This window comes from Octopus sinensis, linkage group LG9, assembly GCF_006345805.1.
Source record: "Octopus sinensis linkage group LG9, ASM634580v1, whole genome shotgun sequence".
Taxonomy (NCBI): domain Eukaryota; kingdom Metazoa; phylum Mollusca; class Cephalopoda; order Octopoda; family Octopodidae; genus Octopus; species Octopus sinensis.
The window spans coordinates 10448205-10463204 of NC_043005.1; the positions used below are offsets into that span (position 1 = coordinate 10448205).

Here is a 15000-nt window from a genome sequence, read left to right on the forward strand (position 1 = left end):
GAAATGGTACACATAAGAAAATCCTTTTTGCTGAGTGAATAAAAAATGCCAATTAATGATCAAAGAACTTGGTTTAGTTCTTCAATAAGTACACAAATTAAATCTAAGAGATAAAGAATCTTTGAACCATCAAAAAATATGAAACAAATGTGACAATAAAGAAAAGAAAATTTAATGCAAACTGTTGATGTATTAATATGATTGAGACCTGACATTGTTTATTGTTTGAAAGCTCTTCAGTACTTCATTTAGGAAAATCATTGTTCATACAAATAAATGCTGCCATCCTGGTAATGTACTTATAATATAATATATAATATAATGAAATTATTGTATACAGTGCTCAGGTGCACCACAACTTGTCAGAAAGTGCATATAAAGTACATGCAGTAATGTACAAATGTCTGGAAAGCGAACAATGTATGAGTCAGATACATGCTTGTGTTTGTATGGAGGGGAGAAAATCAGGTGTAGTGTTGGCGAATCTCAGAAAGCATGGAAGTTTTGAAGGATGCAATGCTCCGACAACTAATGACTGATGCCGGCAGTTTGTTCCATGCTTCAGCAACTCTCAGCGTGAAAAAATGTTTCCTGAAGTCATGGGAGCTGTGCTGTTTTCTTACTTTGTAAATATGTCCACGGGTGTTAGATGGGTAGAGTTTGAAAAGGTGCTCAGAGTTATTGTTTGTACGGGTGGAGTTTGAAAAGGTGCTCAGAGTTATTGTTTGTATGTGCTCAGAGTTATTGTTATGAAATGATGCATCACTATCCATATGGATTAACTAGTCATACACTGACTCTGATGCTGGGATTGTACTACCTCCTGTTCCTATATATTCTGATTACAGAATGATTGTGGGTCAGTAGTGGAGTGCTTAAAATCTTTCAGTGTTGAACTGTATTTTATTTTCTCCAACCCATTTGTATATTGTTTTCAGATCTTTCTGTAGTTTTGTGCTATCTACAAGTTCCTTTGACTGCATGTGACACTTTTGTATCATCAGCACAGATGGTGAGAGTGGTTGACTGTATGACTGTTGGTATGTTTGAGATCCACCACAAACATTCATGGTCTCAGTACAGTTCCCTAAAGACTTCAATGAGAGTTGATATCTCCTGAGAGAAAGCAACACTGTCTGCTACTCTCTGACTCTTATCTTTTAAAAAGTCATAAGGAGACTTCTCTAGATTTCCAACATTTTCATGGTTAGGCTGTTTGTGATTTATCATCCTGTGACCAACTTTGTTGAATACTTTGGCAAAGTTGAGATATATCACATCCTCACACACACACACACTGAGAAGAAAATTAGCAGAACAGATGTTATTTTAATGAGATTCACCTTGTGCTCACCTGCTCACCGGAAGAAACACATCTACACTGACAGATACTCCTAAACCAGTTGTTCAGTATCCCGCCTGTGATGGATCAATGCTAGATAAGTTGAAACAATTGTAGTAATCAATAAACATTCTCATATCTTTCATTTTTCCATCTCTCCCATTAATCAAATACACACACACACACATACACACACACCTTTTAAATTTGTTTATGGGAAATGTTTTGAATGTGCAAATAAAGCTCCTATTCATTTATGCTGGTCACAGTCTAATGATGCTGATTGGTGAACCAGTTTTTTGAGGTTGCATCGAGCTGTACCAATATAATGTAGGATAAATCTAGTAATAATAACAATAATCCTTCAATTGAATTTTAAAACATTTAATGCATCGCTACGTGCATTTCCACAAATCATGTCTTTTAAGATCACAGTTCATATTCCAGGTATGATTACAGTGTAGTCTGTAGTATCCATGGACATTGAATAAATCATCTTCATGGATTCATTTCTTCAGGTGATATAACATTAATGGATGTTTAACAGAGTACTGTTTATCCTTTTAGATCCCTTAATCTTCTCAGGAAAACAGACTGTGATATCAAGAGACATGTGATTTGTGGAAACACATGTCATGATGCATTAACTGTTTATAAATTCTATCCAAGGATTATTCTCATTATTATTATTATTATTATATATATATTATATATATATATATATTATATATATATGTATGTATGTATAATATATACACACACGCATGCATACACACATACATATAGGCTGTCCTTTGTGCTCCTTGTCATGATGTGGGTTCATGTGGTACATACATACATACATACATACATACATATATATATATTTATAATATATATATATATATATATATATATATATAATATATATACATACACACACACACACACAATTATATGCATATATATGTACATATATATATATATATATATATATATTATATATATATATATATATATATATATATATCTAGAAATATATATATAACATATATATATATACATATATGTATATGTTTGTTTTCCATGCTGGCTTGGGTTTGATTGGGGACTGGCAAGCCAGGAGGTCGCACCAGGCTCCAGTCTGATCTGTCAATATTTCTACAGCTGGATGCCCTTCCTAATGCCAACCACTCCGAGAGTGTAGTGGGTGCTTTTTACCAACCAATGGTATGGGAGCCAGTTAGGTGGCACTAGCATCGGCCACATTCAAATGGTGCTTTCTACGTACGACTGGCACAGGGGCCAGTTGGGGTGAGGGGGCTGGCATCGACCATGTTTGGATGGTGCTTTTCACATGCCACCAGCATGTTGTGTGTGCACACAGACATTACAGCCCCAGCAGAACACACACACACACACATACATATATACATATATATATATGTATATATATAGATATATATATACTCGTTTACTTGTTTCTGTCATTTGACTGCGGCCATGCTGGAGCACTGCCTTTAGTCATGCAAATCGACCCCGGGACTTATTCTTTGTGAGCCCTGTACTTATTCTATCGGTCTCTTTTGCCGAACCGCTAAGTGACGGGTACGTAAACACACCAGCATCGGTTGTCAAGCAATGCTAGAGGGACAAACACAGACACACAAACATATACACACACATACACATATATATATATACATATATACGACAGGCTTCTTTCAGTTTCCCTCTACCAAATCCACTTACAAGGCTTTGGTCAGCCCGAGGCTATAGCAGAAGACACTTGCCCAAGATGCCACACAGTGGGACTGAACTCGGAAGCATGTGGTTGGTTAGCAAGCTACTTACCACACAGCCTATATCAAGGGTAAAAAGAACCCCTTCAGTCATGGATGGCCATGGGATTGCACCTAGAAAGATCCCCTCTGAGACACAAGTTTGTTTGTGGAAGACCAGCAGTCGCTCATACATATCTGTCTCCCCTCTCCATGCCACTGATGTTGTCCCTGGGAAAGGCCAATACAGCTTGGCACCAGTGATGTCATAACTCATTTTGACAGCTGAGTGAATTGGAGCAGTGTGAAATAAAATGCCTTGTTGAAGAACACAACACACAGCCCAGTCCAGGAATCAAACTCACAACCTCATGTTTATAAGCCTGACACTCTAGCCACTGACCTATGCACCTTTATATATATGTGTGTGTGTGTGTGTGTGTGTGTGCACATGTGCATGTGTATGTACACACACACAGCTCAAAATATATACTAACCTAAAAGGCTGTGTGGTGGCAAATCCGTCACTAAGTGGCATGTAGTATATATCTTCTCCTCTGGCACTAGTCCTTACTTTTGTAGGGGATCAGCCTTGAGCAGGGGAATGTCTGAACTTGTGATTTAGTACCAAGATTGTCCCTAGCTAGAACCTTCACAATGAGAGCCTGTTCTCAAAAGCTCTCCTTGGAAGGGGCATAACTCAAAAAAAAATTAAACAAAGTAGCCTATAGCAACCATGCAGATGAAGACCTATGAGTCGAAAGCTTTAACTTGCGGAAGAAAGCAAGCTAAGAAGATACAGCTCAAACAATCCGTTGCTGTTTCATTCCCTTATCCTTCATGTCCCATTTCAGATGTGCTACAAAGGATTTCTTCAAGGCCCACAATTTGTGGGCCACTTAGTGGCAAGAAAAAAAAGGAACCTTCACTTACACATACAGATGGATGGAAGCACTCCGTCGGTACGACGATGAGGGTTCCGGTCGATCCGAATCAACGGAACAGCCTACTCATGAAATTAACGTGTAAGTGGCTGAGCACTCCACAGACACGTGTACCCTTAACGTAGTTCTCGGGGATATTCAGCGTGACACAGAGAGTGACAAGGCCGGCCCTTTGAAATACAGGTACAACAGAAACAGGAAGTAAGAGTGAGAGAAAGTTGTGGTGAAAGAGTACAGCAGGGATCACCACCATCCCCTGCCGGAGCCTCGTGGAACTTTTAGGTGTTTTCGCTCAATAAACACTCACAACGACCGGTCTGGGAATCGAAACCGCGATCCTATGACCGCGAGTCCGCTGCCCTAACCACTGGGCCATTGCGCCTCCACACACCCCTACTACCAATCACACCACCAAACAAATGCCATCAACAACAAACCTTGAACCCCCCCCCACACACACACACACAAATCAAACTAACTTGTTGACCCAAACATTTCTTCATGATGCTAATACCTCTCTTTTTCATCATCTTTAACTTAATAACTGTCTATATATAAACAAGTGCCAACGCGAATGACCTTCAAACATGTATTTGGCGTTAACAGATCAGAAGGGAGATAAATCTTCCTTATCTCATCTCTCTGAACTAAAAAATTAAAAGCATCGTTTTTGCTGGAATGCTTTTGTTGTGGGAGACAGTTTGTGGTGTAATTATTGATTTATGATGTTGTTATTGTTGCGTTTTTTTGTGAGCCCCATGTCATTCCCTAATTGAGTAAACTTATGGTCAAAGACATTCCAGCCATGACCATTCTGTCTTATAAGCGTAGTGCATTTAGGACTACTTAATGCATTAGGTTCCTCCTTTCAAAAGATGGTAGGATGTGATTTGATGAAAATCTGATTACATTTTGTAGTCAGTTGAGCGACCACATAATAACTAAAGCAGTTTCTTTGTTTTTAATATTACTCTGCTAGTTTGTAAATACAGAAGCATTTAGCCAGCTCAACCCACCCTGGGTGAATGCTGTCTCAAGACAAGAAGAATGATTATGTGGAAAGTTGTGATTATCTAGTTGGCATCCTTACAAATAGAGTTTTTAAACTCAAATTACTTTACAACAAGTCTACATATATTTTTATAAATAAAGGTATATATTCTCAATTCATAACTGACTGTTATAATTGTGTGTTAGTAAACTGGTTTATTTCCTTATTCCTAATGGTTTTATACAACTGGGTCAATATAATTAACTAAAATCCTTGAAGGCAGTGTTCCTGTTTAGTCTATAGTTCAATGGTTGAAGCCAGTAAAAGAATGAAAGAATATATACAGCTTGTAGAATTTCTGTTTCTTATACTTCTTGTGTAGTAATGATTCAGTGGGTATTTCTTAATGTATCAGTATTTTGTATGTTTGTATCAACACTCAGTAATATTATTGCTTTACATTTAACTTGAAACTTCTGAAAAATGAAATAAAATTTATAAAGAGTCTAAAGAAAGTAATTGTTGATTGCTTCAACAAAATTTATGTGCTAACGTCTATAATTGTAGTTAGGGGTCATATGCTATGAGAGGAAATGGGAATACTGATTTTTAAGTGAAACTCTTTGTCAGAGAAATAATCATACTCTCTTTTACTCTTTTACTTGTTTCAGTCATTTGACTGCGGCCATGCTGGAGCACCGCCTTTAGTCGAGCAAATCGACCCCGGGACTTATTCTTTTGTAAGCCCAGTACTTATTCTATCGGTCTCTTTTGCCGAACCGCTAAGTGACGAGGACATAAACACACCAGCATCGGTTGTCAAGCAATGCTAGGGGGACAAACACAGACACACAAACATACACGCACATACATATATATACATATATACGACGGGCTTCTTTCAGTTTCCGTCTACCAAATCCACTCACAAGGCTTTGGTCGGCCCGAGGCTATAGTAGAAGACACTTGCCCAAGATGCCACGCAGGGGGACTGAACCCCGAACCATGTGGTTGGTAAACAAGCTACTTACCACACAGCCACACACACACACACATATATATATATATATATATATATATGTATATATAAAGATAAGCATATTAAAAAGGATCCATGGAGAAACTCATTTAAACAAAGGGGTTGGGAACTATTGCGAAAAGGTCAGGAACCACTGTACTACATGATGAAAAAGTATACATATTTTTCACTTATACTCTTTAGATTTTCAGTAACAAACAGTATTATATATTAGATAGCTGAAAAACAGATTTAATTATTTAACAGAAGTGAAAGAAGAAGAACAAGTAACTGATAAGATAGTAACCAAATCAGGTATCAAATATAAGGTGCTACCTGCCAGGAGTTGTTTGGATTTTCCTACCTCAAATTAATGCTGATAATTCTAATATTACTTTATTTGTTTGAAAATCAAATATTGGGTATTAATCAATGTAAAGGGGTTCTTTTTGTTATTTGTTAAAATGAGTTATTTCAAATTTCAATAAATTCAATTTAATCGCTATGAAATTATTTTTCTCTCTTAAAATTTCAAGCGACTCTTTTTTTCTTTTACCCAAAAGAATGTCATTAGTTATAGGTTTCAGTCAGTACCCATATATTTAGTATCGAATGTATACCGCTTTATTAGAATAGACAATCTTCTTTAATCTGTTCGGTTTTAATTTTCTATTTAATTTTTTTTTTTTACTTTGATTAGGTTTTTTGAAGTAAAAATCGAATTTAATTATAAGGGAAATAACTCTAACATGGAACTGATTATTTCCCTTGAACTATGTTTCCATATTCAAATCATATTTTCTATATTTAAAAATGTATTGTATTCAATCTCTCCTCCATTTAAGACGTATCTGATATTTCATAACATTACGCTTTTAACTCAATGATTAATAAGATTTATATATAGAAGGGTTTTTAAATCGAGACGTTATTTCAATTAAAATAATTCTGCAATTATCATGTAGATCTTAAAATTATGTTTTATTTACAAAAGGATCTCTTTTTTTCAATTTTTCATAACAATTATTCACTTTATTCAAATGTATAGATACTATATAACACCTCCAAATAGTATGTTAACTCTTTGCTATTACATTAGATCACTGAACAATATTTGTTACTTCACTAAACATCACTTTAGCCATTGAAATGAAAGCAAATAAACTTATCTTGTTGTCACTATCTTATTATCATTGCTAGTTCTTACATCTTACTGAAAACCACGTTTTGGGACTGCATGTATGATATTCTGTTAATTCTTTCTTTTGTTTTCTTATCAGTGAAAGACATAGACATCAGTGAGAAGAATGCTGATAAACTGATGTCTGTTAAGCAAAAAATACTTTGTGACATTATTCTATTCAAGCTGCCAAGGCATACCCTTGTCATTCTCACTACTGGAAATGCACTAAGCCAGGGGATTACCTGTTGGAAATCTATGACCAATAATACAATTATTCACTATCACACATGATTTAAAAAATAGCATTCTTAACCCTTTTGATACCAACCTGGCCAAAACCGCCTCTGGTTCTGTAGTACAAATGTCTTGTTTCCATAAGTTTTGAATTAAAATCTTCCACCAAACCTTAGTCACAATTTATGTTCCTAACACCTGCTTAATTATTGCTAAGTTATTTTACTAAATTCTTTGTTATATTTAAAGTAATTGAAGTAATTATTGTTGAGCGTGTAGAACTTGCCAAATCAGATGAGCAGCATACTAAATGCTTTGTGGTATTTACTTATAAATCCCATTTTGCATTTCCACCTGTTAAGACCAGTATAACAAGATACCTGTCATGTATTTGACATCAATGTAATTTACTATATTCTCATGTGAAATTCATGCCCCTGTGCCTATATTAGGTACCATTTATTGTCGAAACTAATAATTTATTTGATTTATGAAGCAAGTAATAAAATTCATAATGACTTTGTAAGAAGTTTGCAGACTTGACTTTGAATTTAATCTCAGCTCACTTTTTTTTTTTTCTTTGCTTTTTTGTTTTGCTCTTTTTGTAGTGAATAATTGCAAAAATCAAGAAAAGTTTCCCTGTTTTGATGTTTGTTAGTAAATCTATATGAGGAACTGCTCTATATAGGTGCTTGTATTTTATATTTTCATCACATAACATAAAACTGCTTGAGTGTTGACAATTTATGAATGATTAGAAGTAGATTATGATTCAGTTGAGTTACCCATCTGTAAATTTTATTTGGCTGTAAAATAAACATAAGTAAGTTAATTACCTAAAATTTATCTGTTTATCTATCTATCCATATGTACACACACACACAGAGGATAGATAGATAAATAGATAGATAGATAGATAGATAGAGAGAGAGTGAGAGAGAGAGAGAGAGAGGGATTATTTGTGTTAAAAAGCATCATCCGATCATGGCCGTTTGCCAGACTCGTCTGGCACCTGTGCGGGTGGTATGTAAAAAGCACCCACTACACTCATGGGGTGGTTGGCATTAGGAAGGGCATCCAGCTGTAGAAACATTGCCAGATCAAACTGGGCCTGGTGCAGCCTTCTGGCTTCCCAGACCCCAGTTGAACCGTTCAACCCATGCTAGCATGGAAAGCGAACGCTAAACGATGATGATGAAATACTATATTTTTGTAATTACATGACTTCTATAATTGGTACGCTGGTTTTGCAAGTGACTTTGTATGAAGCCCTGTACTGAAACTGAATTAAGTTCTTTAAACTATTACCACAAAACAATAATCATTATAATAATGCAAGTGAATGATATATCAGTAATGTTTGTCATAAATGGCTGATATCTCTCATCCAGATTCTGTCTTTTATTGAGTACAAGTAAAACTTCAACGCTAAAATCTTTTATGTCTCCAAAATTCACTCTATTCTAAACTGCAGTATAATAAATTAAATATTCCATAGTTCTGTTCTTTCTTATCTATTCTTTCATCTAGAACATGGATTTTATTTCATATTTAAAGTACACCCAATGACTTTGATCATATACCATGTTTTCACCAGTTGTTTTAAGTGCTTGTGTAATCATGAGTGGACATAGATGTTCTCTTTCCCACTCCTCTCGCTCTTGATCCAGCAAAACATCCAGAATGTAGCAGCAAGAAGGAGAGAGGGCTGCACCAGCATCTGAATGGTACTCATTACAGATGAGTTGAGTAGAACAAAAATGAAGTGCCTTCCTTAAGGACACAATGCACCACCTGATCTGAGGATTAAAACCAAAAACATGATCATGAGCTGAACACCATAACCTATTTCTTTATTACCCACAAGGGGCTAAACACAGAGGGGACAAACAAGGACAGACATAGGTATTAAGTCGATTACATCGACCCCAGTGCGTAACTGGTACTTAATTTATCGACCCTGAAAGGATGAAAGGCAAAGTCGACCTTGGCAGAATTTGAACTCACAACGTAACGCAGACGAAATACCGCTAAGCATTTCGCCCGGCGTGCTAACATTTCTGCCAGCTCGCCACCTTGTCACCTTAACACCTTAACCACTAGACTGCGCACCTTCATTACTTACTTACACAATTTTACACAAAGTAAATAAAATTATAAAGAAAGACACTAGTTTAAAAAAATTGTGTGTTTCAAAATTCACCCATATGTGTTGAAATCATTCTAGATTTTGTTGTTGATGTAGTTGTTCTGGGCGAACGACCCTGTCTCTTTAAGGAATACCTAGGATTACATTATTATACGTGTTCTGGAGTTGTTTTGAGATGGCTGAGTGTTAGATGAGGAGAGTTTAGTTGTCATTTCCAGCAGGTTGACCAACCATGTAGCAGCTCCTTCAGTGGCTCTATCATTCTAGTTTTTATTTTAAAGTGGGAAGTCAACATAATTTTTATAATTTTGAAATATACGTTACTGCATAATTAAAAGATCAGTTGCTCAATTACATCTTTGGATAGCTTTATTTGTTGTTGTTATTGTTATTGATATTTATTTCCAAGTCAGTTCTAATTCAATGAATTTTAAGATTAAAACTACACAACCCATCATCATTTTCTTTTGCTAGACATAGTGTATCTAAGTCTATATTATATGCTGTCTCTGTAATTTTTGGAGGTAGATTTAGCTTCTGTAACTAACAGTCTCCTTTATTAATGTTTGTAATCACAGCTTTAATTTGCAATCATTGGGAAAAAACTCCCCAAAATCTCACTCTATTCTCTCTTTTAAATTAGGCATCGCACGATAATATTTTCAATGTCATGTTACATTTTTAAATAACCTTAACATTAATCAGCTAAGTTAGATGTCCTTTTTAATATCTTGTTCCACGTTTTGCATTTTTCAGCTTTAATACTTCTACTTAAATTCTGTTACTTCCAATCTTTGTAATTTAGAATGTGATCAACAAGTTAGTAGATTTTTAAATGTTCACTTTTACCCTAAAAGCTTATAGCCGCCTAATAACAAGCAAATATAAATCATAGAAACAAATACAGATGAACATATATATAGGCGCAGGAGTGGCTGTGTGGTAAGTAGCTTGCTTACCAACCACACAGTTCTGGGTTCAGTCCCACTGCGTGGCACCTTGGGCAAATGTCTTCTACTATAGCCTTGGGCCGACCAAAGCCTTGTGAGTGGATTTGGTAGACAGAAATTGAAAGAAGCCCGTCGTATATATGTATATATATATATATATGTTTGTGTTTGTGTGTCTGTGTTTGTCCCCCTAGCATTGTTTGACAACCGATGCTGGTGTGTTTACGTCCCTGTAACTTAGCGGTTCGGCAAAAGAGACCGATAGAATAAGTACTAGGCTTACAAAGAATAAGTCCCGGGGTCGATTTGCTCGACTAAAGGCGGTGCTCCAGCATGGCTGCAGTCAAATGACTGAAACAAGTAAAAGAGTAAAAGAGTATATATATATATATATATATATATATTTATTTTAATCTTTAATCATCATAGTCTTTGTCATTGGCATAGTGGTTGTATTTGTTCTCTCCAATAATATTATCTCCAACCATGTCGCTACACATTCTTCTTATTTAAAAATTAGCAATCTCAACAACTATGCTAATCATATAGCCTCTATGTGGTCATTCAACTTTCTACGAATATCAAAAGAATCTCCCTCATGTCACCTTTCTATTTTAAAAATATGATATATTGGATATTGTAGTCTGGGATATTTGTGTCAGAAACAAGATGGGATGGTCATGGCTGGAATGTTTTTAATCATACATCTCTTTTATCAGAGCTAATTTCAGGAATAAGCAGCTACAAATATATTTCTTTTATATTATCCAAAATGAAAATGTCAATTTTCCTTTTAAAATAAATTACTTAAATAATGTGCCACTCTGTAGTGATGACAGTTTTAAATATATATTCTAGGAATGCTGGTAGGGGAGAATCAATTCTTGTGTAGTAACAACATGTTTGTCATAAATTATATATCCTAATGTATTGTTTTTTGGAGGTCATCTTCCTACTTTTGCAACACGTAATAATTCCTTTTTACTTATTTTTTTCTTATAACCCTTAATTGTATTTCTGCATTTTGTTGGTTTCTCTACTAGTGTAAACAACTTCACATTAACATAATTTTTACCATTATCTAAAGAGTTGTTTCCCATATGCTATGTGCCACCAGTAGATAGCGTTAGTCTAGTTTAATTCCATCGTTCTTGATTGAGTAGTTGATATTTTACTTCCAATGCACAATGCAATGCACGCACACACTCACATATGTATATGTGTGCATATACATGTACAAACGATGGCATACATATTTATACATATCTACCCACACACACACACATATTGATGTTTCTTAGTTTATCATATTTCTTCTCTCTGAGTGTGAAAGAAAACTATTGTAGTATTATTTGCCTGAATCTCATTTATTGCCAAACACAATTAATTCCTGTATTGAATATTGAAATAAACAACAAATGGGGGTGGCTGGTTGCAAACAGGGTGGCTGCAGTAGAAATTAACATTGATTTTCAATATGGATATATAAATAAGCTTTCTAAACTTTTGCTAGATAAAGTGTGTGTATATATATATATTTGATATTTGCCTAATAGTGGTTTTATCTCTAATTTAATATAATATAATATATATATATATATATATATATATATATATTATATATATATATATATTTATTTTAATCTTTAATCATCATAGTCTTTGTCATTGGCATAGTGGTTGTATTTGTTCTCTCCAATAATATTATCTCCAACCATGTCGCTACACATTCTTCTTATTTAAAAATTAGCAATCTCAACAACTATGCTAATCATATAGCCTCTATGTGGTCATTCAACTTTCTACGAATATCAAAAGAATCTCCCTCATGTCACCTTTCTATTTTAAAAATATGATATATTGGATATTGTAGTCTGGGATATTTGTGTCAGAAACAAGATGGGATGGTCATGGCTGAATGTTTTTAATCATACATCTCTTTTATCAGAGCTAATTTCAGGAATAAGCAGCTACAAATATATTTCTTTTATATTATCCAAAATGAAAATGTCAATTTTCCTTTTAAAATAAATTACTTAAATAATGTGCCACTCTGTAGTGATGACAGTTTTAAATATATATTCTAGGAATGCTGGTAGGGGAGAATCAATTCTTGTGTAGTAACAACATGTTTGTCATAAATTATATATCCTAATGTATTGTTTTTTGGAGGTCATCTTCCTACTTTTGCAACACGTAATAATTCCTTTTTACTTATTTTTTTCTTATAACCCTTAATTGTATTTCTGCATTTTGTTGGTTTCTCTACTAGTGTAAACAACTTCACATTAACATAATTTTTATCATTATCTAAAGAGTTGTTTCCCATATGCTATGTGCCACCAGTAGATAGCGTTAGTCTAGTTTAATTCCATCGTTCTTGATTGAGTAGTTGATATTTTACTTCCAATGCACAATGCAATGCACGCACACACTCACATATTATATGTGTGCATATACATGTACAAACGATGGCATACATATTTATACATATCTACCCACACACACACACACACATATTGATGTTTCTTAGTTTATCATATTTCTTCTCTCTGAGTGTGAAAGAAAACTATTGTAGTATTATTTGCCTGAATCTCATTTATTGCCAAACACAATTAATTCCTGTATTGAATATTGAAATAAACAACAAATGGGGGTGGCTGGTTGCAAACAGGGTGGCTGCAGTAGAAATTAACATTGATTTTCAATATGGATATATAAATAAGCTTTCTAAACTTTTGCTAGATAAAGTGTGTGTATATATATATATTTGATATTTGCCTAATAGTGGTTTTATCTCTAATTTAATATAATATAATATATATATATATATATATATATATATATATATATATATATATATATGTGTATATGTATGTATATATGCGTGTGAGAATGTGTGTGTGTGCATGCACACGTGCATGTGAATGTGTGTGGTTGCCTTTTTGTGTGCATATTTGTATGTATAATCCAGAATAAATTCAATTTATAGTTAATGATATTTGCTTAATAAATTTCCACAAAGGATTTTTTCTATATCTCCCTTGTATATTATGACTGTTCTGTATAGATTTGATATTTAAAAAAAAATGCTTAATAATGTGAATATTTATTAAATTTACTGTTTTTCAAAGAAAGCTAGGCAATAGGAAAATTCTGATTTTTAGCTGTTTAAGATATAGGATTCTATATAATTATCAATACTTCCATACCTTTAAGAATCATGAGATATGTGTTGGTAGAAAAAAAAAATCACATTGAAAATAAAAGGAATGGTTTCTGTGATCCTTGACAACCAAGCGTTAGAATATCCCAAGCAGCTTGTTCAGCCATCTTTACCAAGGTCACATATATAGCTTAAATCTTAGTGTTTTTGCTATTGAAAAACTGCATAATCTTGCATGGAAATATTTTCAGATATTCTTTCAGTGGTTATAATTTCATTGAATATAAATGTCAGTCAAACAAGAAATGAAACTATTGAACTAAAATATAAAATTTAACTCCTTTAATAAACTGATTAAATATTTAGCATCTCTTCGTGAGACTTTATTAATATCAAATATACTTTGTTTGATGATGCTCCAGCTTGGCATCAGACATGATGACTACAACAAACTAAAGGATATATAATTCGATATTAATTGTATATTCAGTAATCTCCATTATAAATATGGCTTTAAAGCAGTGATTTAATTTAGGTATTTTATTTTCTAGTAACCTCATTTGAATTAAATAATTAATATCTTAATTATCAAATAATTCAATATGTTTATTCATCTATATATTTGGTTGCTAATTTGTAATCACTAATTATAAATTGAAGCCCACTCTATAAATGATCATAAACATATACATACATTTATATATGTATGTATATATAAGAAAAATTATATATATATATATGTGTATGTGTATATATATATATATACACACACATTGTGTGTGTGTGTATGTTACACACACATTGTGTGTGTGTGTGTGTGTGTATATATATATATATATATATTATATATATATATATATGTATGTATGTATATGTGTTATTTAACATTTAGAATCTTCTGAATATGCACGTATACATATGTTTTAAATATTTTTTTTCTTTCAATAGACTCATACAAACCCATTTTATTGATTTACATATGCATGAAATAAAATTAAATATTAAAAATTTAGAGTGATTTGATAAAAAGAGGAATCTACAAATGAAAGAAAAAACAAGTCTATTCTCGCAATTCTAAAATTATAAAAATAATGTTCCTCTTCGTTCATTTCCAAAAACATTTTAACCAATATATGTAGCCGTATTTATTTATAAGGTTTTTATTTCATGAACTGTATGCACACAGGCTTCAGTAATTTATGAAAACCTCGGAGTGCTACTATCATAGCAGCTACTACTCAATACTGCGTTTAATATAAGGCA

At 33.6% G+C, this 15000-nt stretch overlaps 1 protein-coding gene and 1 long non-coding RNA gene across 3 annotated transcripts in view; one reads left to right on the forward strand and one right to left on the reverse strand.

Moving 5' to 3' along the window:
- Window positions 1–1687, reverse strand: part of LOC118764769 — a 14625-nt gene extending 12938 nt beyond the window's left edge. The window contains exon 1 of the long non-coding RNA XR_005000567.1: window positions 1539–1687. This is a non-coding gene — a long non-coding RNA (uncharacterized LOC118764769). The remainder of the gene's footprint in view (window positions 1–1538) is intronic.
- Window positions 1–15000, forward strand: part of LOC115215626 (tyrosine-protein phosphatase Lar) — a 535158-nt gene that overhangs the window by 24131 nt on the left and 496027 nt on the right. The gene's annotated exons all lie outside the window — the stretch shown is intronic.